The sequence below is a fragment of the Mustela nivalis genome, assembly GCF_964662115.1.
Source record: "Mustela nivalis genome assembly, chromosome: 6".
In the NCBI taxonomy this organism is placed as follows: Eukaryota; Metazoa; Chordata; class Mammalia; order Carnivora; family Mustelidae; genus Mustela; species Mustela nivalis.
The window spans coordinates 95617680-95623435 of record NC_139025.1 but is presented as its reverse complement, the minus strand read 5'-3'; the positions used below and the strand labels follow the sequence as shown (position 1 = coordinate 95623435).

The window sequence follows — 5756 nt, the reverse complement described above, 5'->3', positions numbered from 1 at the left end:
ACTAGAAACCAACCAACACCATAAATGTCTTGATTGAGCAATAAAGGACTCCCCACTTTTATTTTCTATATGCTCTCAGAGGTTAAAACAATCACTATTTCTAAAGTAGCTGACAGTGAGTGGGAAACAAAACTTGGAATCTGTTCTGATAGCAGCGTCTTACAGAGCTATCCCTGAAAGAGAGCCATGACAAGTGACAGGTCTGCTTTTACTTCCTAGATGAAGTTTTGTGTTGTTTTCCTTTTGTTTCAGGTTGAAGACAGAATCCATGGAGGAAGGAAGGCCTGGGTCTTCAGACCCCTGGGTGCCAGTCCGGAAGTGGCACTGTGAAAGCATCTGTAACATCTGCTATAGATGCCCTAACGATCAAGTAGGCTGGGATTTGGACATTCTCAGTAGGAATGGTTAAAGGCTGATGGGATCATAAAGCAAGTACTTGAACTTTGACTAAGATAGGCTTTAAGTGTTCTCTCTGTCTCACCCATGCCTATCTGTCATTTCTATTTAAAAAAGAATAGGTTCTTTGAATTCCTGTTGTATCCTATAATGCTAGACACAGAGTGGGCACTGAGTAATTGGCATGGAACAGGGTAAAACTGAGCAGTGGTAGTAATCTTAAAGCAGAAGCATCAAATGATTTGGTATTATCAATTTGGAGTTTGTATCAGGTCTTCATGAAGCATCTGTTCACATCTGTAAAAGGTACCTTTTGGCCATGAGCACCAGCACTTGGCAGCATTTACTTCTCACAGGGAACAAAATGAGTGGGTCATTGATAGTTTATGAAGTATTTACAAAATATTTGCTTAAGCTCCCTAAATGCTCAGTAAATATGAAGTGGCCTTCACATGGTACAGTGACATTTCCTGAAGCATAGCTAGAATCCTTCAGGGAGCATCTCATCCTAGGAGAGGGGTCATGTGTTTAATATCAGGATTTGTGTCCTAAACTTTAGGTTATGTGCCAAGGATACAGAGACCAGAACTGTTACAATCTAGGTTTGTGAGAATAGAGAAGTTGCACCTTTAGGTGTATATATAATTATTCTCTTGTAGGGAATACTTGGATCATGGGATTTTGAGGGAGACAGTGTTAAAGCTTTAGAAACCTTGCACTTCAATGCTTATTTCGTCTCTATTTCCTTGGTTAATCTAATATGCTACTCCTCTGAAAACATTTTGCATAATTAAAACAGTATTCAACTCTAGGACAGGAGTTAAAATAACACTTTGATCGCATATCTCAGGTACTTAAAACACCTCAGTCTCTTTCTGACCTACTGAGCCTCCAGAGCATTCTCTATATGTGCCAAAGCAAACCAACCATCTTCTGTAGCTCTGCTTCTTATTTCATGTAGGAAGTGGTATGGTGAAGTGAAAATTGGGATTATTGACAGAACTGGATTTAAATCCTAGCTCTTAATAGCTGGGTGACCTTAGAAAATTTATTTAACTCCTCTGAGTCTCAGATTTCCATGTAAATACAAGATTGTAAAGTTTGAGTGAAGTGATTTGTACAGTTCTTGATAGAAATTAGGAATTTTTAAGAATGATAGCTACTGTTTCCTTTCTGTCAGTATATTTTAGTTATACTCATCCTTTAAGGTACTGTTGTCCAACAGAACTTTGTGTGATCTATATTGTTCTGTATCGTGGCCATTAGCCACATGTGACTACTGTGGGAAATGTTCTATATTGTTCAATATTGTGCCCCTTAGCCACATGTGACTACTGATTGAGCAATTACAATGTGCCTGACTGAGGAAGTTAGGTTTTTTTTTTAAAGACTTTATTTATTTATTTGACAGATAGAGATCACAAGTAGGCAGAGAGAGAGGAGGAAGCAGGCTTCCTGCTGAGCAGAGAGCCCCATATGGAGCTCAATCCCTGGGATCACAACCCAAGCCAAAGGCAGAGGCTTTAACCCACTTAGCCACCCAGGTGCCCCAGGAAGTTAGTTTTTAACTTAATTTTAATTTTAATGAATGAATGAATGTGGTGTTACCTATAGGACAGTACAATTTTTTTTTCTTGTGATGAGAACTTTTAAGATCTCTCTTAGCAACTTTAAACTATACAATATGGTATTATTTTAAGTACAATTTTAAGGCTCATTCAAGACCTGTACCTTTTTTCTTCATGAAGACATCTGTGACCAGTGGTTCTTATTCTTAGCGTTGCTTGCTCTACTGCATGGACACTAATATTCATGAATCTTGTCTTTCTAGCTAGATTATATCTGAGGTTATAGCTTTTTAAATCTTCACATTGATGCATGAAAAGGAACATGGTAAAGATATAATTGTAATATTTTTAGTAGTAAGTTTTAAATTATCATTAAATGCAATATAAGAAACTTTCTAGTTAGTAATCTGGTGAACATGGAATAGTCTGAAGTTTGCCTGCAGTGATGAATTTTGTGTTCGGCCTGTTTCACCTAGAAGTTAGATTACACCAAATGTTGGAAGAGGAAATTATACTTTTTCTTATATTGCCATCTTGTGGCCACGTTGGGCTCTGAATGATGCTACAATTTTGCTTTGTCAGAGGAAGGTTTTCTTTAGTTGATTGTGATTAATTTTTACCAAGAGTAAAGGCTAAATACAATCAATGTTGGATGAAATGAAATTGAAACACGCTTTGAAAAAAAATGTTAACTATTTTGGATTACTTTCTCATTTTTATAAAAGTAGACTACACTCCCAAAGTGATGCTTGAACTCAGAACCTTGAGGTAGAGTTTCATGTTCTACCAACTGAGCCAGCAGGGGCCTCAGGCCTCAGATTACCTTCTTATTTATCTTATGGGTTACCTTTTTTTTTTTAAAGGATTTTGTGAATTTAGTGACTGGTTACAAGGGTTTTCTGTAGTTACACACCATATGGACTTGGAGAGGTTGCAGTATCCCATGCCTTTTATGCCCCATATTGCTGAATTTTCCCCATGGCTGTCAAGCTCTGGTTGCAGCCAGCACACAGCTCCTTCCTTTTTCCATACCTGTTCTCTTGTTGTGAGACTGTTGACTTGTATCCTTTCAGAGTGTGGTTAGTCTTATTGTACTGTTTTACCCAAACTTTTAAATTAATCAGTTAATCAATTTTTTAAAAGATTTTATTTATTCATTTAAGAGAGAGAACACAAGCAGGGGTGAGGGGACACAGGGAGAGGGAGAAGCAAACTCCCCACTGGGCAGTGAGCCCAATGTGGGCTCAATCTCAGGACCCAGGGATCACGACCTGAGCTGGAGGCAGACACCTAACTGGCTGAGCCATCCAGGTGCCCCCAAACTTTTTTTTTTTTTTTTAAAGATTTAAAGATTTTATTTATTTGTCAAAGACAGAGCACAAGAATGGGGAGAGGCAGGCAGAGGGAGAAGCAGGCTCCTCGTTGAGCAAGGAGCCTGTTGTGGGACTCTATCCCAGGACTGTGGGATTATGACCTGAGCCAAAGGCAGACGCTTAACCAACTGAGCCACCCAGGTGTCCCAAAACTTTAAATTCATACAAAAGTTGATCTTGTGTAAGAGTCCTGCCCTAATGTGATACTGAGATTGGGCATTTCATGATGCTCTCCGAATAGATGGGTCAATTTATATTACTGACTAGAAGTTAATATACAGAATGAAGTTTTCCTTGAGGTTAATTTTCCTTGAGGCTATAGGGGTGTGACTTGGGAGTAGGCTGGTGTGCATTCAAGTCATTTATTTACTTGCTTACTTTTTATTTTCCAGAGATGATACATCTGGAAAGTTGGTATTCAGGTAGTTGGTAGATCGTGTAGTTCAACTAATTTCTAGATAGAAGCTGATTCTTTTGATACCAGAGGTAAGTGTAAAAGAAAACTATTTTTACTTTGTTTGGATTTTTAATCTCCTCCTAAGTTTTGGGGCCCCATGTTCTTAGTAGCTAGAATTTGGTAGTTTGAAAAAACCTTAGTTCTTATGTTAAGAGGGTTTGCTTGGTTTAAAGATGAGGAGCTGGTGGTGGTTCGCCCTTCATAAGTCATTTACAGTTTGCTATGATGAAATGCATCTTAAGTCCGTATTTCAGCTGATCACCCTGATTAAACACATGCTCTGAGAGACTAAAGCTAGGGCAAATACCTGGAGTTGAATTCTGCTTCTTGGAATTCTTACTGGATTCTAGCCTCCAGTCCCAGGTAGTTCTTAAATCTTTGAATTACAGATCTGACACTACAACACTTTGTTGTGCTTTGATCTTTTGTGGTATCTTCTTGAGATAGGCAGAACTAGGGTCAAGAATCCTTAATCTAAACATTCAAACACTACAGAAAAAACACTGATAACTGGTTTAATTCTGTCAACCATTTTACTCGGCAGTTTTAAACTTATCACTATTTTCTTAATTTATATGTAAGATCAAGAGAATCTCAAATGATACATTATATGTTAAAAAAAAAGATTAAGAGAATCCCAAAGTTGGTTAAGTCAATTTTGCCAAGATCATAAAATGTGACACTATATGGACATATAAAAGTTATGATACAGGTTTATCTTTCTTGAAATGTTAGGGTATTCATGATATATTAATAACAAGTTATAGAGCAATATGTGTAACCCTTTTTATGCTTAAATATTTTCTTTTTTAAGATTTTAAAATTTTATTCATTTGACAGATAGAGATCACCAGTAGGCAGAGAGGCAGGCAGAGAGAGAGGGAGGAGGAAGCAGGCTCTCTGCTGAGCAGAGAGCCCAATGCAGGGTTGGGTCCTAGGACCCTGAGATCATGACCCAAGCTGAAGGCAGAGAGGCCTAACTCACTGAGCCACCCAGGCACTCTGCTTAAACATTTTCATATACTTATGTTTACTTCAGAAATTATCTGAAAGGATATATTCAAATACCAGGGGTTATTGTTTCCTATAGAATTGTATTCTAAGGGTGATCTTGTTAACTTTTATTTTCTGACTTTACTATATTCAGGTATTGTATAATTGAACCTACGCAGAACAGGCTTCTATCCTTTACCTGTGCCTGCATGTTTCAGCAGAGAATGGGGTACATATGAGGCAGGAAATATAGGAAATAATAATTCAAATAATTCAGTAATTCGTAGTAATTCAAAGTAACATCAGCACTTTTAAATAATAATTCAAAGTAACATCAGCACTTGAAGTAGGTTTTAGTTTTGGCTATGTCTTTTGCAGAAATGAAGTTTCAGGAGACTGAAACTAGATCTGAGTCTCACTTCTTTTCCCAGGATGGAATTCTTGGGTGCTCTAAGTCCTGGATATACAATAGATGATGACAACATTTTTCTGTTATGGTAAGGCTTCTCTGAAATCAAGAAACTTTGACATATATATGAATCTTTGAAAATTCAGCTTTATGACTTCATGGCCAGCTGCTATGTTGCTACAGAAAATTTTGTTTTTTAAAAAAGTCAATTAAGGATGTTGAGAGGTAGCATAATATAATAGTTACACATGGTTTCTGGAGTCAGACAGGGTTCAGACCCATCTTTTGTCACGTAATCAGTTATGTAAACTTGGCAAGTTTCTTAACATCTCTGGGTCTTAGTACCCTTATATCTTAGAAGATGAGAATAATAGTACTGGATTCAGAAGAATAGTACTTGACTTTGAAGATTACATAATAAATGCATGGGCTTAGAACATTGTTTAAGCATATGGTAATCACTTAAAAATGTGAGCTGTTTTATCTTCAAAGTCCTGTGCAGTTTTTGCTTACATGCATCTTTCTGCCAGTTGGTCTATACCTCATTATGTTTATCTTCA

At 37.3% G+C, this 5756-nt stretch overlaps 1 long non-coding RNA gene across 1 annotated transcript; it reads left to right on the top strand.

Annotated features, from left to right (window-relative positions):
- The first annotated feature begins 257 nt into the window (after window positions 1-257).
- LOC309867816 lies at window positions 258-5284 on the top strand. Its single transcript, XR_014313332.1, has 3 exons — window positions 258-428; window positions 3730-3823; window positions 5219-5284. It is a non-coding gene; the product is annotated as an uncharacterized lncRNA (long non-coding RNA).
- The last annotated feature ends 472 nt before the right edge of the window (window positions 5285-5756 follow it).